At 35.9% G+C, this 27,115-nt stretch overlaps 1 protein-coding gene across 1 annotated transcript in view; it reads right to left on the bottom strand.

Annotated features, from left to right (window-relative positions):
* FOXP2 (forkhead box P2) overlaps positions 1–27,115 on the bottom strand; it is a gene marked incomplete at its 3' end in the record, with an annotated part of 437,141 nt that overhangs the window by 276,448 nt on the left and 133,578 nt on the right. The window contains exon 3 of the mRNA XM_082496807.1: positions 20,483–20,566. The remainder of the gene's footprint in view (positions 1–20,482; positions 20,567–27,115) is intronic.

Here is a 27,115-nt window from a genome sequence, read left to right on the forward strand (position 1 = left end):
TTCATGTCTAGCAGTAAGAGTTCTCAAGCCAATAAACTGTTATAACATGATAAAGGAAGGAAAGAGAGCAGATAAAAATATGCCCAGTACTACATTAAGTATTAAAAAGAACATTAAACAATTAGAATATTTTAAATAGCATGCTTAAAGGAAAAGGAAATAACAGCTTTTAATACATCAGAATTACCTGTTGATAGCAACCTTTGGTTAATTCTGTAAGAAAATCTCAAATAGGTCTTAACATAAAGAAGAGCTTGCTGCTTTGGTTTCAAACTACAGCCTGGTTCAGCAGCAGAACATGATGGACCAAATTAATTTAAGTGCAATGCTTCAAATGGAGCTTTATCAAGGATTAATACACCACAGTACTTCCAGTTGTTATGAGCATGTGGTCACCAGCTCAGGTGCAGTAACTCCCCTTTTAGGAATTCAGTCATGCTTTGAATACTCCAGTGCGCCTACCTCACCTTTCATTTATTCATCAGAAGAAAAGTTGCTTGTAAAGAATGGCGTGGTTTGTTATAGGACAACTAATATAGTACAATCTCTTCATTTCATTTCATTGATTGTGTTTTTTAGTATGAAATCAAGATTAGGTCACAGAAGATAGCAAATATACAGCATTACTGCTCAAAGCATCCTGAGCATGAGACTTACAAAGGAGACCAAGATTCATGCATTGAATCTTGTTCCACATACAGGTAGACTCATGACATAATATAGCACATTCAACACATTCACAAGGATGGAGGAGTGTTTCTTCCCCCCTCAAGTCAGTATCTCTGGTAAACAAGTAGCAGAAGCTACAACTTCATTTGGTGCACTTACTTCATTGATAAGACAACTGCTGAGGAACTAATTCATTCACACTAGACTGATGTTATATATAAGCTAGTTATGTATCCTAACTTTCTCTTTTACTCTTATGTAACTGACATAAAATTTATATTCACCTTATTTGGTTAATGAATGAGTTTATCCAAATATGAAGTTACAGATATAGGAATTTTCACAATCTTCATTGACATCACAAAGGAGATGTACAGCTTTGACAATTTAAGTCTAAAGCAATTGAACATAAGTCATGGTTTACATTTAACTAATAAGAATGGTTTTATATCCAAAATACTGTAGTAGAATTAAATTGTATAAGAAGAGCCACAACATCATTATAAAAGCTGGAACATAAGAACTGGTGAAACCGTGAATTAAATTTCACAGTTGCTACACATGTTCAAGTAAGTAAACACTGTTTTCACAGAAGATTTTTCAACTGGAAATCAAGAAAAAGGGAGGTGGAAGGAAACAAAACAACTAAAGAAATCTCTAACATTTAATTTAAACAGTTTAATATTCAAGATCTTTTTTTAAAAAAAAGAATGCTCAGTTATAGATAAAAATTTGGAATGAGACAACACTCATCAAAAAATCCACTTGAAGTAATACTATTGCAACTCACTGAAGAATCAGCCATCAATCAGAAACTGTAAAATTTCATTAAACATACACTAATCATAGCTAGCACTGCAACATGACCTGCACCTATGCATGCATTTCATGTATTTCATATGACATCACTGCAACAGGGAAAACCTTCCTTCCATTTTGAGGACTTAAAATGGAGGTCTTCGGAGACAAAATCCAAAATAAAATAACAGGGAAGAAAACCAGAAGTTGCTGAAGCAGAAACGTGGACATAAATATTAAACACTGGCTTGAGACAAATTAATTCAACACATAGGTATATGTGTTCAAAAATAAAACAAATAAAACACAAGTGCTGAATTATGGGACTACTTTTCCACCTTGATGTCCTAGTGACTATGCAAAGTAGGCAAGCTTTGCTTTCATGCTTTATGACCTCCTAAGAAGCTCCTCAATTGTATTAGAGCCCACTAATTCATAGTTGCCTTGCAATTGTTCTAACAGTATTATACTATTGTGGATGTTATTAATACGAATAATATGTAAGAAAACCACAGAAGAATATTAATATTTGTGACATCACTGCATACTGCTCTAGAACACTTTAATTACTATATATTTTTATATATATAAAACTATAATATCTTTACACATCTTGCCTTCCTGGCCAGAGATGACTTTGTTCCAACATGGAATCATCTTAAACCAACAAAATGGGAAGGAATTAAGGTAGCCGAACCATCAACATCACTAACAATGTCACAGGACACAGAGTTCAGCATAGATTTTACTCACCATCTTCACAGAACTTTACAAGATGGCTTCCTTAATTAATTCACAAATGTCAGAAGATGACTATTATACACTTATTTGACAGAGTTCTTCCAGCCTTTGTGTCTTTCCTCCTTCCATTCTGACAAAATTAACAAGTTCCATCCCACCTTTTCTGGATCCTGAGCCTCTCTTTTACTGTGTCCCTGTCCCAAACAATATCTTTTCTATTAGAGCAATGTTATTCCCCTTTCTCTGCTATATATATGTATGATTTTTTCTATACTTACTTCAGAATTATTCATTCCGATGTACATTTTCCTCTCACTGCTATTTTTTCACCAGTTCTTGGGATCAGAACCAACACAGAAAGACCAAGACAGCTGGGAGACTGCATCTGATGACTCAGCATGACCGCCTAACACCATACAATAAACTTTTTAGCTTTTAATCATCAATAGTTATGACTTATCCCAATCACCACCACTGGAATCATAATTCCATATGTTAATTGCTTCTTAAAAAGTCCAAAAACTTTAGTCCATTTTCCTTATGCCACCATTTTACCTATTTCTTAATCAAAACATTTAATATAGATGTCATATATCTATATATAATATAGATATATATATAATATATATATCTATATCTATCTATCTATCTAATATATATATTATATATATATATATATAATATATATATATAAAATATAGATAGTCATCACATTTAATATAGATGAGTCAGTCCATCCTAGAAAGACTGTTATTCATCTGGCTGATTAACAGTAGAAACATTAGTGACAACTTTGAATGGCAATAAAACGTAAACATTCTCATATCAATTTAACAACAACAAATTCAGTTAAAATAAGTTCTGAAATGTCAAACAGGAGACTACCTGCATCTATTCTGCATGGAGTTCTGCTGCTCTTCGAATATGGCAGAATACGAGATACAAGAGAGACCTCCTCAAAGCAGCACGATAGATTCTAGACAGGAGGAGAGGTACATTAAGCTCAAGCTAGTTTGTCATGTTCCTTAAACGACCTAGACTGAGGTTTCGGTACACTGCAGTCACTGTTGTGACTATATTTTCCATGTATTTATTGGAGCTAGCCTGAAACTAGCCAGCCCAAGCACTCTGACCCTTGTAGCCATAGCCCTGGTGAGCTCAGCACAGGCGGAAAAACCTGCCTGAGAACCGGAATAAATATGCAATTACTTAATTGTCTCTGTACCTCCAGTCCCACAGACATAGACATACTCTGCGGGAATCCCAGATCACTATAAAGGGGAGAGTGACTGCTGTTGAATGACACCCCTGAGCGCCCTTGGAATACCTCCAATATTGAATGTTAAGCACAGAGTCAAAAGAAAAGCAGGAAACAACTTTGCCTTTATAGCGAAACCAGCTAATTTAAAGATTAAACAGAGAAACTAGACCCTAATATGACTATATCACATACTAAAATTCAATAAAAAGGTATAACTTTTGGAAAAGCATTTTTAGTATTTGGCATTATTATTTTAGTTACTTTTTTTAATATATTGACACACTTACGTGACTCTTATTAGAAAAAATTATTTCATTTACGATAAGGTGTCTCCAAGATCTGACTATTTACAATATCTTCTCCATTTTATGTGCTTTCAATTAAAAATTATTGACATTTTGGGACAGAAAAAAAGAACTTTTTACACCAAATGGTTAGAACAGATTGACACACATAACTTACCTGAGAGTGACATTGTACCTCACAATGGTATTTCAATAAATCAGGCTCTAAAACACTAATCACAAATACTGATTAAGCACTACATTTTAGAAGAAAAATATTCTGCAAACTCCCCACACACGCATTTTCAAAGTGATGGGATGTGAACTGAGAAATCATGAGTAGCTCCGGGCTTGGGACCTCAGAAGATTAGTGTATCAAATTCAAACAACTGGAAATTACAGATGGCAATTCTTGTTTAAATGGATCAGAAAAACTGTAATCTCAGTATTTCCTTAACTTTTCCATCTTGTTTAGTTTATTTTAATTGCCAGAATTTTTCTGCTTTGTTTGTTTGTTTCATTTGGCTGAAGAAAAAGGTTATAGGGGGGAAAAAGGGAGAAAAACAAACAAACAAAAAGAAAATTATTATTTTGCAGATTTTTTATCTAATTGTTCAATATAAGAAAACGTAATTCCACAAATTACTTCAATAAAACTGTGTTTCCCAGTGCATGGGCTCCACATCCCAGAGATGATAATCCAAAATGAGCAGGCATGAGAAGAAGGTTTTCATAATAAGACAATCCTTTCTGCTTTCTCTCACAGTTGGACAAGCAGTGTGATAATAAAAGCTGTTGATCTTTAGGGGGTTTCTGTACACAAAAAAAAATAGTTCAAAGCTGACAAATAGCACTGCAGTCCTCTTTTATGGGTTAAGATATACAGTATACCAGTACCTGTAGAGACTGTCACTGATAATACGAGACAGACAACATTTTTCTAAGAAGTGCTCCTGGGCTATTCAGGTAATCACAGTAAGTATAAAAGGAGATAACAAACTAGGTCTCCAGTAATACCTCTGGTATGAAACGAATGAAGGATAACCAAATTTCAGAGATATTACTTAAGGCTTTCTGCAAAATCAGGATACATCTTCAGGATATACAACTATATCAAATCATGAGTCAATCCAGTTGTGTAGACACCCATAAAACACAGTAACATGCATTTCAGCAGGTAAGCACATTCACTGTCACACATGGATTTACAGATCCCTAGTAACGATTGTACTATAGCTACTACACACTTAGTGCTTTATATTAGGAAAAATTTCTTCACCGAAAAGGTTAGCAAACCTTGGAAGAGGCTGCCCAGGAAAGTGACGGAATCACCATCCCTGGAGGTATTTAAAAGATGGGTAGACGTAGTGCTTAGTGACATGGTTTAGTGGTGGGTTTGGCAGTGTTAGGTTGATAGTTGGACTTGATAATCTTAAAGGTCCCTTCCAACCTAGATGATTCTATGATTAAAGCTACCTCTAGCAGGTGTACACATACTATGACTGTTCTCCCAAGTGCAAAGCAATTTATGACAGACAGCATTGCACAGGCCATATGGTCATATTTCCATGATCATGAAGTCCAGAGTAGGGCTTTTGTTTTTGAGGGGTTGGGTTGGTTTTTGTTGGGTTGTTTTGGTTTGGGTGTTGTGGTTTTTTTTGTTTGGTTGTTTTTGGTGTTTGGTTTTGTTTGGGTTTTTTTGGGGGTTGGGGGGTGGTGTTTGTTTGTTGGATTGGTTTTTAAAAAGAAGAATATTAGGAGAATCCACCTTAAATCTTACTTATATTTTGTATTTTAGTCCCATCATGCTAGGACTTACCATAGACTGCACCTCCATCTAATTTGAGATGCTTCCAGAGCATTTTCAATAAACAAACGCTTTGAGGTTTAACATATTATTAAAAATAAATTCATTTTCTTATACATACTTTCCATAGTGAAGTTCCTTTTAGATATCAGCACACAAATAATTGCAGAAAATGGAGGGACAGACTCAAAACATAACAACTTCATCATACCTGTACAACATGTGTACTTAAGACAACAGTTTCCAGGTGTGACAAAGTAAAAATTACAGATCTATAGATCTATATGGAATTTCCAAAAGCAGATTTTAACCAAAGAGCAAAACACAGGATGAACAAGCGATTCAATGTGGATAGACTTTGGAGAAGACCAACGGTTCCACAGTCTGTTATCCTTTCTTCCGCAAAAGCAAAAACTGAGCAGACTTAATTGCTAAGTTTACTTACTGTGCAAGCTTCACCTACATCTCTTGTCGTGGGACATATTACCTATGACTGTCAGTGAATGTACATGAATGTTCCGAAAGGGAAACAATCAAGACTTCTTACTTCATGAGTTTGCAAGTGTACAGCTACGCTTTTTGTTGTATAAAGTTGGCTCCATTAACTCACTTTTTATGGGAGTTTTTATGTTTCTGGATACAAAATATAATGATTTTACTGTATCTGTCCTGAATTTTATTTCTGAAGGAATTTGTTCAAGAATTTAAGGTCTCTCAAGATTCTTTTCTCCTTGAAATGTGAAGAAATGGGGTTCTACAAGTTTTTTAATTCAGGGACCTCATTGACCTTGGCTCCAATTATGCAAATCACATATTGCAAATTCTATTACTTGGTGCTTCAAACAGCTACAAAAAAATAGATATCAGTGTGCGATACTCCAGATTAATGATGATACTGCAATTTGTCTTAATAAACAGATGCAGTTTCCCAAACTCTGCTTCTCAGCTCAGAATGGGATCATACAAAATAAACTTGCAATCATATTTGGCAGAGGCTTCTGGATACTATGTCCTTCAAAAGTCAACCTTTTTAATGTATTTCTTATTGATTCTTATAGTTCATAACAGGACCAAAGGGAATATTACAAACCACACCATTCTTGCCACTAGAAAAAGTCTGGGAGACCTTTTGAGCTCCAGTACCTAGAAGAGGACAAGACGGACCCAGAGTACGACTGCCCCTGCCTTTTGCTCCTGCCTTTGCTTCCCTGTCACTAAGGGGTGGCAGGACAAAGACAGTGGTGCTTTAGGAACCTTGTAAGCTCCTGTGTCTCACTGCAGAACCTTCCAGGAATACTGTCTAAAAAGAAAGACTGCACTTCCCCTATGAATACCCATGCAATCTCTTCATAAAAGTACTACGAAAACATGTTATTTGCGACTGCTGCCACAGTTTTCTAGAATAGAATAGAATAGAATCGAATGGAATCGAATCAAATCGAATCTAATCATTGGAAGGGACCTACAATGATCACCTTGTGCCACTGCCTGACCAGTTCAGGGCTGACCAAGTTAAAGCATGTTATTAAGAGCGTTGTCCAAATGCCTCTTAAACACTGACAGGCTTGGGGCATCAACCACCTCTCTAGAAAGCCTGTTCCAGTGTTTGATCACACTCTTGGTAACAAAATGCTTCCTAATGTCCAGTCTAAACCTCCCCTGGGGCAGCTTTGAACCGTTCCCATATGTCCTGTCACTGGATACCAGGGAGAAGGGATCAGTATCTCCCTCTCCCCTTACCCTCCTCAGGAAGCTGTAGTGAGCAATGAGGACACCCCTCAGCCTCCTTTTCTCCAAACAAAGTACAAAGTCCTCAGCTGCTGCTCATAGGACATGCCTTCCAGCCCTTTCACCAGCTTTGTTGCCCTCCTCTGGATGTATTCAAGGACCTTCACAACCTTCTTAAACTGTGGGACGCAGAACACAGTATTCAAGAGCGCTGCTATATTTTATCACTGATCAACCCTTTACCCTAACATCTGTAGCACCTACCAAATGATGACAGAGATGATGCCAAAAGTAAATAGTTTGATTATTTTTTATCCAAAATGGACTTCACACTTCAAATATGTATCACATTAAGCTATTTACTGCTAAGCAGTACAAGTCTAGGCGAGTAAATGCAAATGACAACAAACGAATACTGCTCTAACTTTAAGAATGTCTTGGAAGACGTGACTATTGATACATACAGTCCTAAAAGATGCTAACTATATATCACAATTCAGCCAAAGATCTATTCACAGTCTTAAAATTAAACGTACATATTACCAGATTGAGTCCTGATGGCTCAAACTTTGTCAAGTCAAGCCATAGATAAATGTATCATCAAAACAATTGATGCTTCTACAGAACTCCAACATTATTCTAATCATGCTTACGTGCTCCCATTGACAAAAAGGTCTTTGGATGTTCAGCTTCAGCAGAAAAAACCTGCAGATTTCCTGCATTTCTTTTTAAATTCTAGCCCCTTACTGGGAAGGTCTGAATAAGCCATATCTGCATCATTAGCAGAGGGGAAACTACTAAATTAGTATTTACCACTCAAGGAAGTGGTAAAGCAATAATGGCAGCAGGGGTCATTCACAAAATAAGTGAAAAGAATAATATAGTATATTTTCCAGCTATCTTAATTATTAATGAAATCGGTATTATTTGATTTGCTAATTTGGTGAAAAAATGCTGCGAGTACAAAGAAAGGAATGAAATCTCAGAAACACTTCCTGCACTTCACACAACTTCATCTGACCTTGAACAATGCTGGTGCAAAGAGCCCAGACAAATTAGATTTTACATTTACAAGAAATTCCACACAGTGAACATCTAAGAGTGTGAAAGCCTCCTGACAATTTTTCCAAGTTGTTCTCAAAAACAGGTAAAAATTTCCTTGCTAAAACATCAATCAGCTCCCGATGGGAGTTACTTTAGGTAGGCCTGAGGAATAAGAAGCTTCAGAATTACGGCCTTTCCATCACAGTACAGCAGCTCAAGAAAAAGGACAAGAGCAAGGGATTAAGGAAGCTTAGATATTGTTCACAATTCAAATTAATCTTTGAGTAGATGATGGGTTATAAGTGACAGATGAATAAGGAAGCAGAATTTTCAAGTAAATGTTGCTTCTGTCCTACAGCCAGGAGGATTTTCTTAGCTGAACTCCAGTTTTCTCGGTGCCTGACTGATGCAAAGACCAACAACAAGGCGTAAATTTAAGCTAAAAAGCTTACCCTCATTTATAAAAGAGTTAAAGAGACACATGGCTTTATTTTCTTACTTTTGAAGCAGAAAGCTGGTCAGTCAAGAGGGCAAATCGAGCAGCTAAAACTTACAGAAAAAAAAAGAGCCATAAATACTAGTGCCTGAACTCTCCTAGAACTCTCTTTCAGTCATTTGGAAAACCCTTCCATCAAGGGAAAGAGGTCAGATAGGTGTGCTCAAATAGCTGGTGTTACGTGATGGCTCATCTATACTGGATAAGAGTAATACAATATACCTGGAAAAGCCTAAGTAAACATAAAATATCCTATATGTAAGTATCCTTTATGCAATTAATTAGAATAAATAATAAGTTTTTTTTTTTATAAACACATAGGTACTAAATTAGTCAATTAGGGACAAGCTTTATCCCTTTCTCTCAAAGTGTGCATAAATACCCTTGACACAACGAACGAAGAAAAAAAACCCAAACAAAAAACAACAACCCAAATGAGTTAAAACTAACCATACCTATTTAAAAATGCAGAAAACCAAAATATGAACAGTTTAAGCAATCATGTGTAGTGTATTTAGACAGCCTTTTGTCATACTATGTTTGTTCTGCTGTGTCAAAGCAAAAAATCTGTTGTAATAAGTATAATTATTTTAATAGATTTGAATGAAGCTGTTCAGGACAGACTTTTAAAGCTACTTTATAACACAGAGTAAGATAGAAGCAGTATTTTTTAATTTCAATAAACAGGTTTAAAATATTTTAATAAATGCCTTTATGTTACAGGATTTTGCGTTCCTGAGACGTAAATAAAACAATAACTCTGTAAAGCTCACAGAGTAACTACATAAGCCATTTTACAAGGAAGATATACTTTTCCTTCTTTTCAGTGAATGTATAAAGCTCTCCTTCAAGCTCTTACTAAATCTATTGATCTGTGAAACACAGTGCACTCCAGGGAGGCAATTCACTTGACGTTATATATCAAATGATGAGATGAATAATGATCATACCATTTGGTAATTAAACGTCTTACAAACCTTTTAACTGACTGAACGTCAGAAAGGTCAAATGAGATCAAACCTATTTTTTTTGTTGCTTTTAATTCTTTTCTTATATTAGCAATACAAAAGTCATATTTAACAGTAACTATAATACTGCATGGCAAAACCAAATAATTAAACAACATACTTTTCATTCCTATATTATTACACAGTTTGAATACACAGAGAAATTGTTAATTCATCCTACAGTTCCTATTATAATCTTAATTGTTCAGCTTTCAAAGAAGTAGCCACTCACCAGTATAGCGCAAATAACTAGCAATGTTACTGGAATAAGGGAAATGAACACCACATAGAGAAAATCTAAAATACGCCAAAGCACCAAGCAGTTAAAACAAACCTCCCCTTACACATTAATTTGGACATTTTATCTATTAACATATAGTAATAACTTAAATGCTTGACACTAGAAACAAATCCAAAATATTTAATAGTCACCTACAACCATAATTTCATGAAAGGTTTTGTAGTTTGCCTGTAAATTTGGGCAAAGGCAATCAAAAGATTCAGCAAAGGTACTTTTTACTATAGACTGCCAACACTGTGAAAATCACTTGCCTCAATGGCTAAAAGTTTCTCTCCAACACCTCTGCCAAACATGGGGTTCCCAGAAAAGACAGTATTTATTCCCATATGACTTTGGCATAATCTTATGGGTTGTCATGAATCAAGACCGTCATTGTCCGAAAGAATAAATCCCTCCATTTTCATGCAAACTACTATCAGCCTTCACTGCCCAAGTAGACTCAGATCCCAAATATTAAAGAATCTCTTAGGATTTTGCTCTAGCTATTTTCCTAGAAAATAAAAAAAAATCCTTATTAGTTTGTGAAGAAAACATCCAATGTCTTTGTCAAAAACAAATTGGGACAGATTCAGTCAACTTTCACAAACATACAATCACACAAACACACAATCAAAATCTGAACAACACAAACCAGTAACAGCCTATACATATATATCACAGTTCTGTCTTGTAGAAGAGCAAACTGGACACTCTCAAAACCCATCCTTAGTCTACTGAGGCCGGTATCCCTGTGTTGCCCAAGGTGCTTCTGCACAGCTAGAGCTAACCCAGAAAAGAGAGGTTTCTGGGGCAGAAGCTGAAAGAAAGAGAGAGGATTTTTACACAGCATCTAAAGAAGTAAGGCAGCAGATGAATTTGCCAGCCGAAGGACAGAATTTTTCTGGGGAAGTCCTGCATCCACGCTGAGGACTGGCTGTTACTATGGGATGTGAGAGAGATGTGGGAGATACCTTCTTAATATCAACTGCCAGTTGCTTGCAGTACTTTGTCTTTCTTTGTCTCGAAGCTGGGAACAGAGGTCAAGTTCGCAAAATGAAAAAGAGGTAATTAAATCACATGCTCTATCTTCTGGGATCTTTTAAGTATTGGACAGGGTATTCAAGTTCATAATGTAATAACTTCAAAACACTGTCCTATCAAATACATTCAATCAATCCAATATATAGCTTTTTCAGGCCTAATAAATCAAATAAATTTTAAATACCTTGAACTAAAAATATTTCTGAATTGCAAAATTAAAATAATATAAATGATAAGATTGCAGTAACATTAATACTTCCTCAGATCTCCATTTCTCATATAGTCCAAAAGTACAGCATTCAGCAAATCTTTAAGAGACAGAGAAAGAGCAAATACTCACTGTTCTAAAAGCTCAACATACAAAATTTGAGGGCAAAAATGTTACTTTAACATAAATAACTGGAGTATTCCATCATCTTTTATAAAAGAAAGTAAAAAACTGCAGGACTACTGTAGCAGAACAACTTCCCTTAAAAAAGCAAATTAACGGGTGCTGAGATCAAACTTATTTTAGGAGAGTATTATGCATCTGATTTCAGCCCTGACCTGTGAAAAGATGTTCTGTGGAGGCTCAAGGGTTTCAATATATGCTCACTTAGCAAACAGCTGCATTGGGTAAGATGCTCCTGCCCTCTCCCTCCTTCCTACACCGTTACCTTCCCAATGCCAGAGCTGCCTGTTGCCACTCAGCAAAACCACCATATGTGCACTCCTAAGGAACTTTTCTGCAAAGCCAAGTAGCATGGATTAAACTGTTATGGATTTTCCACTACATCAGCTGGGGATCTTTTCCACATTCATTTCCATTTTCCTATTTGAAAGTGACAGGTTGAAGAAGAGAATGGAGAAAGAAAGCAAACACAAGTTCTGGTGTAGGGGCAATAACAAATTTCTGAGAAAGGACAAAGATACCTAGAACTGCAGCACCTGTTCATTAAATAATTATGTGCTTTAGTTATTAAAAGGATTATTGATAAAGATGAGTCTAATACTACTGCAGTGAAGAAGAAAGACATACAAATAGTACTTTCCGCATTCCTTATAACACTACTGCTCAAAAAGGCAAATGCAAAATGCTTCTGTCATAAGAGAAGCCTGTAAATATTTTTTCCACTCATTTCAGTAAATCAGTTCGACATAGCAGCCGTATTTGTAAAAATAAAACAAATAATGCTGCCATTCATTTAGTCCTCTTAACCAGTATGGAGAAACGCCTGAGGCAAAATTCTAGTTTAGAAGTTCTGATCGGATGATAATGCAAAGATCACAAAATCCTGAACTTATTTTTTTAAATGAGTAGTAACAATTGAATTTGAGAAAAAGCACACCTACCTAAAAGTGAAGTAAAAGCATTTGACTGGGTTGAGTAGAAATTTTGTACATGATGGTGTTAATTTTTTTAATAAGTGATGGAGAGAACTGGATTTATATTATGTCCTTGAAAATATATCTTACAGCAAACAGAAAACACAGTAAAAACTAATGGTAAATGGCCATGTAAGAAAGTTTCCATCTTAAAAGGAAGAAAGCTAAATATTCACCAACTTCATTGTAGTATGTACTGTTCAGATAATAAATACTAGTTTCAAAACTAGTTAGTTGCAAAACATTTAAGACATGAGGTCACATGTCTTTGTCATATCACACTATCCGTGTGCTCTAATTTGAAATGTTTAATAGTTAACTTCACCAAAATAATACAGAACGATATTAGGCTGCAAATTCAATTATGAAAGCACAGGGACATCTGTATGTATTTCAATAGATCTAACCCCAAATTTAATTCTGTTTCTCTTTTAAGTATAACAACACTGAATTAAAATTACAATCCATTTCCCATTACTGTAGTTACCTATAAAACTATACTTAACCAAAGTATATAGATTCTAGAATTAAATTTCTACTCTGTACATGCTAATGTACCATGTCCTACATCTTATTATAAAGAAGGAACTATACATTGTTTAAAGAACAGCAAGCAGTTGTAGCTTTGCAGCCCAAGATTATGTGTCCAGTATTTTCTTTTCTGAATCTTCATAAGGTACTCTATAGCCATAGGTTTGGATATAGGACCAGAACCACCATATGAACCAAAACATGACCTATTATGCTTCTGTAGAAGACTCAAACTCAGAAAAAAACAGTAAATGTTCCTTGAAACATTAAACTTTGAATATTTTAAATTTTAAAAAAGTCTGATGCAGTTAAGCATCGTTTTCCCCATCAAATCAGCAGTAAAATCCTATCTCCTGTAGGCTGCGATTGACAACAATTACCACTAAATAGCCATTTTACAGACTACATTAAAAATTCTGAGACCCAGTTCCTAAGGGACAATGATCTTTGTCCATTTCCTAGATGATAGTGCCCACATAAAAAAAAAAAAAAATCATTACCTTTTTCTTTGCTAGATCCCATAATGCATTTTCCAGAAGAGAGAAGAAATCACTCCCCAAGTCAGTTAACAAGCTCCACTTACAAATACAAAACTCATTTAAAATCAGCTTTTTAGGGAGGTTAACTCTCAAAGCAATCAAATAAACATCTATTCCATTTTCAAGATCCCATTTATTTTCAGGAATTAGATCTGCTGTTATTTCTTCCATATGCAGTTACTTGAACTGAATGGCTTGCTTTATTGCCTATATTTTTTTTTTTAAATAAGAATTTTAAATAGCTAGTTCATCAAATTTATTATGGACTAATTACTGAATAAAGTAACTTTGAAAGCATCCTAAAAATACAGAAAATTTCTTTTACTGTGTTACTGGAAAACACAGGAAACAATAACATGAAAACCAGCCTTTCAGAATTACTTCAGATATGGTCAAATAAGAAACCGTGCTGAAAAAACAGCATGAGTAAGTTGTTCTGAGAAATACGGGAAACCACATTTGGTCTCCTTAAGTTTTATAGACATCCAAACTAAACTACTGTTGAGGTTTCTATTTCTCTTGATAAAATTAGCTTTTACTCTGTCTAAGTCCATCTATGTTGGAGCACTCACAGGTCTCAGCATTTTCTTCCAAAAACTGTGGTAATGCTTAATGGCTTTCCAATTTAACTACAAAAACCTATGACAGACAGAAAAGAGTTCACAACACAGAAATGAGAAGTGGTTCATGGTCTTGGATCTCCTACCAGGGAAAAGAACACGACAACTCTATGTATATAATTAAAATCTAATTAAACTAATGTTCTCTGTTGCCTCCTCTGAGAGTCAACGCTTTCTAAGAGCTTCATTTCATAGAAAGCAGAAGAGGAAAACGAGGTTAAAACAGGGATTTGTGGCAGAGTTTTGTCTTCCTCTAGCCCCTCCCACAGAAAGACAAAGCTGTTGATGACCCTTTTATTCTATTGCATGAACAGAAAGAGCACCATAGAACGAATAAGAAGAGACTTCCTTCAGAAGGATGGGAAACCCTGTCTTGTAGCTTTATGGTCACTAAATTTCACTTTTTAAGTGTTGAAATTTTAAGTCTGGAATGGCTGTGAGAGCATTAAGAGCTTGGCCAGACACACACACTCATCAGCATGGCAACAAGAGAAAAGAGAAAAGACCTCTCCGGAGCACAGTTGTTGTCAGTGCTCTGCATTTTAAATACAATAAAGTAATTTTCCCTCTTAAAAATATGACCAGGGTGGGAAAAAAAATGAGAATATTGTTCCCATTTCTTACATTTGGTCAAAATCATATTGGAAATACAATTTTCACCAGCACTGTCCCTGCGACTGCACACATCAGCACAACTAGCTGTGTATGCTGCCTAACAGTTAATCTGGAAATCCATCTTTACTGTTTTTCCAGTCTGTCAACTCACTCCTGCAAGTCATTTTCAAATAGCTCTTTCATAATTTATTTCAAACCCAACATTCGTGAAATCTCACAAGCATCCTATGTATCAACAGCACAATCTCTTACAATAAATTTCTTAACTTTAAAAAATAAAATACAATTGATATTTGACACCAAAGAAGAGCAGATTTTGTTTAAACATAAAGAAAAGAGCAAAATGAATATATTTTTTATTTAAATTACTATGTTTTCAAGGTGGAAAACAGAGCCTACATCTGCAAATTTTATCTATTTTTAACTTATTGTATATTTATTTCCTTTATTTGGAATTTGACATAATGTATTGTACTAAACTAAAACACAGGTATCTTGCTTTCTTGAAGAAGTGGTCCAACCAGTAAGAAGGAACCCGCTAGTGTGACTAAAAAGACCAATACTCATTGTCATCCAGACAAAAGAATAAGATATATATATTATCTGTTGCATCTTAACTCACTTATTATTCTGTATTATCTTATTTCTAAAAATAACACAGACATACTACACTGCTCTTCTCAAGCAATTCTTTATACAATAGAAGTGCTGTAAAGAAAATTTGAGGTTTGTTGACCATTATTCACAGTTTGTCACAAGAGCTGTAGCAGTTCATCTTTTTTGTGTACTGTATCACACATACTTTTAGAAATGTCAGGGCTTATTTTAGCTACTTTACTTTTAATATTCAAAATTATGTCACTTAAGTGATTATTAAAAACCTATAAAAGTAACGATCTATTTCTCATTATTTCACATAACTATTTTTCTCAAATAATAAACTCACCCTCAGTTAATCTCAAAGATCTTGCAGCATACTCTAGAAATAGTACCACACTTTTTTTTTTTCAATTAAATTTTAAATTTATGGTTATCCATCACCAGTGTCTTAAAGAATCAGAAGCAATAAGAAAATAAAATCAGCATATCCATTACTTTTAAACTAAAAAAAAATCCCTCTGTTTGAGAGAAGTAACAATTTAAACACCACTGGAAATTCCATTGGAAACGATGATAATATTTTCAACAATTATAGTTTTGGTAAAAGCCATTAACAGTTTAACATCAAGCCAGCAGACACCTTTTCCTGGTATATTGTGCATAAAAAGTATTCCCATCTGTTTCAAAGCTTCGGCTTTTTCATGGGCTTAAACCTGTCAAATTATTCCATTTGATTTCAGAGAATTCTCATATGGCAATCTATTTTATTTACTTTATCTTCAATAAAATGGTTGAGTGAGCATTAGCAACTACGAGACACAAGTTTCAATCAGTCCTCTGGCAAAGGCGTCAATCTACATTAGACCTACTGTGCTGTGAGCTGCAGCCAGAAAGCTGGAGTAAGACAGGGCAACAGTGAATGAGTGAGCGAGACCTAATAAAGCAGCGGTGAAGAGAGAGAAAGTTCTCCCTAGACACTACCATACACTGCTTATATAATGCGTGTGCCTAGTTCAACACACCAGTAGCTCCTTAATAAAGCTGACAGCTAAAAGGGAGCTTCAGACTCCAACTTTATTTCACATGACAACTACGGTAATGGTCCTCTGTTCTCAAGCAGGCCGCATTCAGAAACCTGTATTCAGTTAAAAATTAAGAGTTCTCACCTCTTTCATTCACGTCACACAGAAAAAAGAATCATAAAATTATTAAGATGCACACCATCCCTCCTCATTTCATACAATTACTTGAAAAAAACATGAGATTTCAAACAGCTTTTGCTTAAAAATTTCTATGATAGAAACCACAAAACAATCAGTGTGTTGAGCTATAACTCATTTCTGAAGACGGTATCATTAAGGATGAATTCCAAGAAATGTGGGGCATGGGTCCTAGATGCCGTGAAAATATCACCCAAAGCACAAACTTTGTAATAAGTGATGCAAGTTCATATTTGATATGGGCTGTAAAAAGCAGATTACTGTAATGGTGCTCTTCCGAGCAAATCATACCATTAAGACTGTACTTAATATTCAGCTGAATTGAAAAGCTGGTCAGTTTAAAGCCATAGTTTGATACCTCGTATAATCGTTGCAAAAATTTACTACCTCATAGTTCCAGGCCACAAATTCGATTCTATCAATGTAAACTACTTTTTCAAAAAATTTGCCTTCAGGTTCCCTCAAATCAGTAATTTACAGCTATTCACAATCACCCTGGAAAGATAATTCAAAATTCTACAATAAACAGTGTCTCTGTTATAATACAATTCCATTACAATATAAAGTACTGTTTATGTTTCAGACTCTTCCTGGTGGAAACCAGATTGAAGCTGAAGCCCATCAATCCCCATCCACTTACTTCTTGGAAAGCAGATACTACCTTTTCCTTTCAGCATTATGCTGTGTATACTCCTCCCCTTCACTTATAGCAGTATCAAAACCTATTTGCCTTCTGACCAGACATGTGGAAGGGTTAGCCTTTTTTGTGGACAAACGTAACACCAATCCATTATCGAGTTGATGGAATGACTTGTACATCCAATGTTTCACACATCGGTCATCAACATGATCACCAGCAACAAGTCCTTACACAACTCTTGAGTGAGTTCCAGTTCAGCTGCAAGGTAACTATGAGAGATGTACTTTTGTACTAATCTAACAATATTATTATGTTTATCCTATGCAAAACAAACATAGAGAGAGAGAGACTGAATATTTGGTAGCTACACAAAACGCATACATGTACAATACGTGTACGTGAGTCATGCTCTTTGAAGTTCTGTAGTACCAGGAAGAAAGAGGAATGGGCACAGTGTGTCCTCTTCCACAAATTGCCAATACAGGACAGAAGAGCTAGATCAATTTAACAACAATTAATACCACAACTACAATTCTGTTCACTAACACAGAACATATTCATATTTAGAAAACTTCCTTAGTTTTTTTTTTTTTTCAAAGCCTAATTAACTCAGAAAATCCAGATGTAACTGTACCACTAATAGTCCCCAAAGTGTCCATTTAAGCCATCAGTCCAAAAATGGAACATTTTTTCTCTGCTTTCACATTTTTCCAGTATGGATTTTTGTCTTGGTTTCAGTTTTTCCAACTCTAACTCAGTTTTCTAAAACTAACTCCTAAACAGTTAAATGGTCTATTGAAAGACAGTATAGGAAGCAAACAGAATTTTTCTCTCTGTTAATTAAAAATGTACTCCTGAATGCAATTTTATTTTTATGTGTTTCTATCACTACTTTTATGACTGAATCCCAGTTTTCAATCAGTGCAAACACACCATGTCCTGCTATAAAAAAATATCAACACTAAATGACATACTGAAGAACTAGCTTTCAGAATTTACTACTATTTCCTCATGGACTACAAAAACATTCCCTCTCCACTGTCACATACTGCAAGAAATAGAGACCAATGCTAAAAAGGCCAAAAAGATTTTTGGCTTTCCTTACAGAAAGCATTTTTATAGATTGTATTTAACTTAAAGTTATGGAACAAAATAATGGAGGAAACAGAATAACAGTTACTTTCCTCCATATGCCTTAAGTTCCAGACATGCTGGAATTCAATAAAATGATACTGCCAAACTATTATAGATGCACAAGTCAGTACTACTGCATTTCTGACATTATTTGGTACAGAACATAGTAAATTTCCAGAAAAAAATATCCTTTAAAAAATAAAAATCTTATTGGCTTACCAGATTTCAATTACTACACAATTACTACACAGTTTCCATCAAACCAAACAGTTCTACAAAATACTGACGCTGTCTATGAAGAAACTAGTTAGTATTACTACAGACAAGTTACTCTGTTCAGATATATGTGTACAAATACGTGATAGAAATCAGTCATATTTCCATTGCTACCTAGAAAGCAAAGAATCTGACCTTTTTTACTGTTTTCTCCATTAGGTAATGTAAGAAAAAAACACTCTTTTGCAAATATATTACTACTTATTAACATACAGCCATACACAAACTTATATGTGATGCCTGTAATGCCTACGGTTTCCCTGTATAGTGCTGTATATCCTTTGATTTACAACGCTGCTAAAGCTAATATTGTATCTTTTCTTCTTTTTATGGTTTCACCACATTCATACTGTACCCTTCAGGCTAGTGCTTGGAAGAAGGTGAAGGTGAAGTTAAATCGGAAGAAAAGAATTTTCCTTTCTTAATACCCAGTAGGTAAAGACAGTCACAGTGAAACACATACCAGGACAGTCAGTCTTGTTTTGCACTGCTTTGAATTACGTTAAAAAGGTGTGTGCTTCCTCCCAGAGGGTGAAACTTTAGAAAAAAAACTTGTTATAAGCATAGTTTCGGCACTAATTACTCTCACCATCATTAACTCCTTTGGAACTACTTCTTTTTCTTGCCCTTCTGAGCCATCAATCCATGAAGAGGGATATACTAATATTATGGAATATATAGGTATATTTGAATAGTTCAAAATACCTTAGCAGTTATTGTACATGGCATATAGGGAAACAATACATATTTACTTTGGAAACAATGGTGCACATAGAAGCAATTGCACCTGGTTCCTATTATGGTGAGTTACTTTGTCGTACCCTGTTGAAATCTGCATCTATAAGATTTAGAATCAGGCACCAGTTGAGCATACGTCACAGTTTACACATTAAAATACTAACTAAAATTTTGAATTTGAAAAATTCTGGAAATATTCTCAAGACATTTTCTACCCCTCTAGGAAAAGCAAAACAAGAACAATGGCAACACTCAACATGTAAATTAATTCTTTCTTGCAATAGCAAGTACGAAAAATCTGTACTAGATGCGAGGGGCTTGCTAAGATCTCATCTGACACTAATTCCTTCAGAATTCCCTTTTCCAGATCTCTCTAAGTTAAAAAAACTGATATCCAGTTGTGTATGATTCTCTCAAGATAGCTGTGAAAGTCTGGAGCAAAGCAAGGTATTCAGTGCGACCATGCCAATTCCCGGGGTGGTACTACACTCACTAACTGTGTTTCTTCACAGGCAGGTTCAGACTGTTAAGGCACAAAGCAATTCAAAAGAGATTTGTACTCGTGGTCCTTGACATCATGGAATCTTCCTGGTTACCAATGGAATAGAGCTCATCCCCGTTTCAGGAAACCAGGAATATCTGAACTCAGGGATTCATCGCTATTTAATCTTGCCTTTTAAAATTTTAATTTATTACAAAACATATGTATACAAATATATTCCAAAAGAATCTTCTAACCAAATTAGTTTAATTATCATACTCCTAATGCAGCTGATGTAATGAAACTATACAGTGAAACTTAACTCCAGAGTTCCAGAGACATTGGTGAGAGAACCATGTTTTCACTTATTTTTGTGGCAGACACTGAAAAAGCACGTAGGGAAAGCCTCCACAACTTAAATATTCTCTGCTATTTAGTCAGAATACAAGCAGTCATACATCTCAGTGAGTCAGAGGAAGCAGAGACAGTCGGAGTATAGATTGGTCAGCAAGAACAACAATTCCAGAACGAAAGAAAGTTGCAAAAAAAATAATACTCGGGACTCACCTGCTTCTTCTAAGCCTCAAAAAGACCTTTTAACTTCAACCTTGAACAGAAGTGATGTCCAAAATCAATTCCAGTACCACCATCCTGACAAGACAAAGAGAAGCGTTGATAGCTATTTAGATATCACTTAATAAAAGCAAAATAGAATTTGGCTTTATCACAACCTCTAATTAGTTCCAGATGTGCATAAGCTGATTCGTAAGTATTCTGAAAGAAAAAGGAAGGAGTTATAATTTTTAGTTTTTCTATTTTGACTTAAACATTCTCATTGAAAGACCAAGCAAGTTGAAAGAGAAAGATTCTCTTAACAAATAGTCAGATTAAGTGTAGTCCACAAAGAAATATAATTGTTCATCAAGTTTCTGCCTTGCAGTAGAGGGACAGATAAGGCATCACTCAAAGTCTAGTCTTATTTTTTTTTTATATTCTATTTTTATTATTAAAGTACCTAAAGGCAAACATGAGGGAGGTTTCCCTGAAGTAGTTTGTTCCAGAGAACTGCACACAGTATCACTACCAATAAGTTCACAGGGTCATGTGAAGGAAGGAACAAAAGCCGGGAGACAGCATGCCAATGAAATTTAAATCTATATCCATTTTAGGAAGGACAAAAGGACAAGTAGAAAGAAAAAAACAGCTTTGAAGCTGAGACTGCAAGACTGCATTGAAGAGAGAAGGTTGGACAAGGCACAAGAAATAAAGACCATGCAGGTCTGTAGAAGGTATAATTATATTACATTTATGCCTGAGCACATTTCTCTTTGCTGAAATCAACTAGCAGAGATAATCCTACATCTATGCTAGTATAGCCCCATACGCTCCAAAACAGAGGGGCTGCATGCAAACTGTCTAACGGATGTGGTCGAATAAATGTCTGGGAATTTTCTGGAACAATGTTAGTTTGCAAAGACCAAAACTGTGGCAGAGACCTGGAAATATTTCCAAGTATTGTTTAATTTACTAATATAGACATAGCCTTAATGCCCGAAACTCTGCTACTTCTGAAGTTGATCCTACCATCCTCTCGACGGTGCCTCTTGGCAATTCTCCCTCGCTGACAAGGTCAGGCAGAAGCACACTGAAGAGCAAAATGAATGTAAAATTTTATAAAGAAAAGACTGCTTTCCCACAGTTTAAAAAAAATCTGTGTTCCAACTGGCATTATTAATACACACTTTGTTACAAGATGTTTGGACATTTAAAAGAGCTGCAGTTCTAACTTCTTCCTTTGTTTGTAGAGTGTAACAAAACCTGCTGGGAAGGTCGAAGTTCCTAGAAAACTGAAAGCTACCTGGCAGCCTCTGTAGTAGAGCAAGTGAAGAAGGAAGAGCAAAGAATGACAGGCTGGAGGAATAAACACTACGTGAAACCCCTGCACAGTAGGACAGCACTGGGAAATGAGAAGGAAATCTTATGACTCTTAATACAAAGAGAAAAAAGAAGAAAATGTTAAAAACAGGTAAGGATCCTAAGGCATATATGCGGAGGTGAAGGTGTGTGGCAATTCTTAAAAGTTGGAAAGTAAAATATCTGTCAGTGAAACTTTGCTCCATGGTCATATGGTCACCCTGGATCCAGAATGGAAATGTCCAACCAATTTAGAGATGCATTCACCTTGCTCTCCAATTTCCCATTAAAAGATTGCAGGTGTAGCTATGCCTCTAAATCTTTGAAGTTTCTTGAGCACCTGAAGTCTAGACAGAAGTACACCTTATGTTAATTCCTTTGTGCCAAAAAAATTTCATAAAATAAGCTCTCTTAGCTTGGATTGTATTAAACATCATCTTTGCTTCAGCTCAGAAAGCAAGCCAAGAAAGTTATGATGTACGAAATCTTACATCAAAACATGAGATACAGTCTTCTTAGAAGAAATTTTTGATGATAAAATTTTATCATCATTCTTCTTAATATGAAAACAACCACACTCGTTAGTCTTGATTATTAAAATTTTATCTTTGGTCTTTTTGAATTATCAGGATTTCTACAATTTTTCAGAAGTCAGAAGGGAATATTTAAAGTGGACAGGATTGCACATAGTAGATGTGACATATATGTCACAGACAGATGGCAGGCCTTACCCATCAACTTCCTTTTTACCAGCACAAATCTTCACCTTTAGGAACTTATCTTTTGACCTATGTTTCATTTAGGCTATATTCCAGTGGTTTACCTGATGAAGGCAGCTGCCTCTTAAAAATAACATTACTTTTGTTATAAATATTGATTTGTTTTGATTTTTGTTTGCATCCTAAAACATGGACCTGAATCATAGAATCATAGAATGGTTTAGGTTGGAAAGGACCTTGAAGATCATCTAGTTCCAACCCCCCTGCCTTAGGCAGGGACACCTCCCACTAGACCAGGTTCCCCAAGGCCACGTCCAGCCTGGCCTTGAACACCTCCAGGGATGGGGCCTCAACAACCTCTCTGGGCAACCTGTTCCAGTGCCTCATCACACTTAAAGTGAAAAACTTCTTCCTAATATTCAATCTGAACCTGCTCTCTTCTAGTTTAAAGCCATTCCCCCTTTCCCTATCCCTACATGCCCTAGTAAAAAGTCCTTCTCCAGCTCTCCTGTAGGCCCCCTTTAGGTACTGGAAGGCTGCAATGAGATCTCCCCGGAGCCTTCTCTTCTCCAGGCTGAACAGCCCCAACTCTTTCAGCCTCTCCTCATAGGAGAGGTGCTCCAGCCCTCGGATCATCCTCGTGGATCTCCTCTGGACATGCTCCAGCTGGTCCATGTCCTTCTTATGTTGGGGACTCGAGAGCTGGATGCAGTACTCCAGGTGGGGTCTCACAAGAGTGGAGTAGAGGGGCAGAATCACCTCCTTTGACCTGCTGGTCACACTTCTCATGCAGCCCAGGATACGGTTGGCCTGCTGGGCTGCAATCGCACATTGCTGGCTCATGTTGAGCTTCTCGTCAGTCAGCACCCCCAGGTCATTCTCCTCAGGGCTGCTCTCCAGCCATTCCCGCTGAGCCTGTGTTTGTGCTTGGGATTGCCCTGACCCAGACGTAGGACCTTGCACTTGGCCTTGTTGAACTGCATGAGGCTGGCTTGGGCCCACCTCTCCAGCCTGTCCAGGTCCCTCTGGATGGCATCCCTCCCTTCCAGCATGTCTACCTCACCAAACAGCTTGGTATCATTGGCAAACTTGCTGAGGGTGCACTTGACCCCACTGTCCATGTCACCGACAAAGATGTTGGACAGTACAGGTCCCAGTACCGACCCCTGAGGAATGCCACTTGTCACTGATCTCCACTTGGACATCGAGACGTTGACTGCAACTCTTTGAGTGTGACCGTCCAGCCAGTTCTTTATCCACCAAGTGGTCCATTTGTCAAATCCATGTCTCTTCAATTTAGAGACCAGGATATCATGTGGGACACGAGTCCCGCAATAATTCCAGTTATTCCATCTTAACACATAAAAATTCTCTACCTTTCCTCCAACTGAGCTAACACATTCCATCGCTTGGACCATAGCATGTAGATCTTTAATGTCATTGTTTACCTATCCCATATTGACAGTGCTTACAGACGTATTTTTTCTACTGTTCAATATCTAACAATTCCACCTGAATTCCACCTGAACCTTAAAAGTTTACAATCAAATTCACAGAACTTGCCAACCGAGGCCTGAAAAGCATCTTGACATAATTTCTTTTTGAAATACACTTGCCGTGGATGAAAGTTCAAGCAATTCTGGCAGCTCAGTGTAGCATTGTTTACTCAGGTTTGAACACTTTCACCATGTGAACAGTAGAACACAATTGAATTAAAAGTCACCTGCATGCCACTTGGCTTTGACTTCCTATTCAGGTCCCTAAAATTTGAGTTAAACAACCAAACTTCTGTAATATCTGAGAAAGAAAAAGTGCATTGGTCAACGACTGAATAAATTTGCTATGTAGATTCTCATTAAAATGTAGATTTAGAGGAATTCTAATAAAATTTTTCTCCAAATTGTAAAACGTGTAACAATTATGATCACCTCACTAGCACAGAAGCTAGATAGGTGACAGATCCATTTTGAATACTGACAAAGTTATGCAGCTGTTAGCATTTTGTCATACGACATGACTAGACTTTTTACATAATAAAGTAGTATTCATTATGAGCACAACTAACAGAATTTGGCTCTTATTTATGTGAATTGTCACAGTTGTTTCAGAAATCACTAGAATATAAAAATAATTTAATTCAAAATGAAAGCCAAATTCATTCCTAGATGAAGACATTCCTTTGAGACTTGACTTAAATAAATGAATACAATGCCCATGTGCTGCAAGCTATTCCCTTTAACTCACTCATTTATTTGTTGCATTCATGTCTCAGCTCATTTTACGTTTAGATCACAAATCACCTGGATAACTTTACCTGTTACATGTTTGAACACTGCCTCTATGACAACTTTTTGATTTGAGACTGCATGCTCTTATTCACTATCTTGCCTTGTTGGTGGCATGTGGTCTTTTTTAAAATGCAAATAACCACACCAAAGTGCACTACAACTCTTAAGCAGTGGTACTATTCGATAAATCAACAGTCATTCTGATGTGTCTCTATTTCACTTAAGACCTATGTGTTCACATTTTTGCTATAGTAAAAATGGTTCAAACTGTGCGTTCCTGCTTTAAGTAGCTATTTGTATCAAATATTCCAATGAAGCACTACTCACTGAAACAGTCAGGTATATTTTAGAACATGTTTGAGAGCCACCTATATAAGGTATCTTTAGATATACTTGTTTTGAATCAGATTTGATTGGGCCAAAGACACAACTGGTTTCAGTAAAGCAAGAACTACTTGCTAGAGAGACTATTAGTTTAAAGACATATACATTCACTGGTATCCATAGCTTCCACCCTTCTGTCATATAGCTCTCCCATGCAACTAAAAACAAAAGAAGGCATAATTCATATTAGGACTTCTGAGCAAGACCTAAATTGCACTATGTCAAAGGGACATCCTGAATTTTATTTGAAAATACATCATTTACAAACAATCTATGATGTATATCTTCTGAAAGTATGAACAAAAATGTTTAAAGTTACTTAATAGTCAGACTACATATTTTTAGTTATATTTAAACTACTTAAAGGCATTAATTTAGACTACAAAAGACATGCATTTTTAAAGAATATTATGTAAATTACAGAACTGCAAATAGGAAAAAAACATTCTTTTTCTTCCTGAATCCAAGTACTGAGTTAGACAATTTCTGTGACAGAGAAATACTCAGAAGCTCATAACCAGATGAGCACTACTGAATCCCATTAAAATTAACAAGAACATGCAAAATAAATTAGTAGTTATGTTTTATAATCATTCCAAAGTTAAATGAGCCTATGAAAAGACCTTCATACTACTGTGATCTCATTAGCCAATTTTTACATGCTGGTCTACATTACTACTTAGACAAATGAAGGCTGGATTTTGTGGGCCCAAAGAGAAGAACTGTTGTGGTGGGAGAAGCAACCATTTTTTTTACCTGGCACAGAGAAAATAATGAATTTCTAAATGCTTCTTTAGCTGTCAACCTTCCCCAACTATATAATTTACAAATTTTTCAACAAATGCTATGTACTTGTAAAATGTCACATTATATTCTATACCACTAAAATTAATCTTGAATTTTCAGAAAATAGAATTTTCTAATCAAAATATCTATACTCAATTAATGACAACAACATGCAACTATACAAAGAAATAGGTCAAGGAAAATAATAAAATTTACAGAAAAGCATTAAAAAATTAGCATTTAATGCCTTCAAAATTGGCAGAAAAAAAAAGATGACAGGGACTAAATATATCATCAACTTCCGATATGTCCCATTCACTGTATAACTGATGTACAGGTTACATATAACTCTTCTTGGGGGAGGGGGGCGTTCCATTTAGGTCTTACTTATCCTAAAGGTTAATAGGACACTGATCACCTGCACTTATCAAGGCACACTGGAGAAAATGGAGAAAGTACAACTAAATGGGAAGCCTGGAGCAAAGGAAAAATCACCCCTCCTCAGTCCTCTCTTCCAAAACCTCCACAGCAGCTTTCCCTGAATAGCTGGGTATATAGACTAAACCACCCCTGAGGCAGGTCTAACTTGCTTGACTTACACTTACATGATAGATAACCCGTGCTGACTCTAATCTTCTAAGTATGCACAATACCAATATCATATTCATGGAGATTCCTGAACAATTTATCCAACGTGCACAGATACCATGCCTTTCTTTATCTTCAGGCATGTCTGTCTTTCTTCTGAAAACATATAATTTATTGTAAGAAAGCTCAGAGAAGAACCACTTTCAAGTTGTTAAGTTTTCTTATCATAACAAACTGCAATAGCCCACAATAACTGGGGGAGAAGAACATAAACAAAAATGAAAGCAATGAACTATTCCTAAATAGTTTGATCTACAATATTACAAGCACGGTGGCACTGCATTTTTATGATTTATTTCCAGAATTACAATTTGTTTCTCCCATTTTCTCATGTGACATGATTAGAAGGGATTCAGGAATATTATTAGATGAGAATGTAGAAGTGACAACTTTAAAAAGTATTGTCTTATAAGAGCACATATATGGTGATCATCCTGGGTTGCTTACATATCTATTTTTTT

This window comes from Vanellus vanellus (genome assembly GCF_965231255.1).
Source record: "Vanellus vanellus genome assembly, chromosome: 1".
In the NCBI taxonomy this organism is placed as follows: Eukaryota; Metazoa; Chordata; class Aves; order Charadriiformes; family Charadriidae; genus Vanellus; species Vanellus vanellus.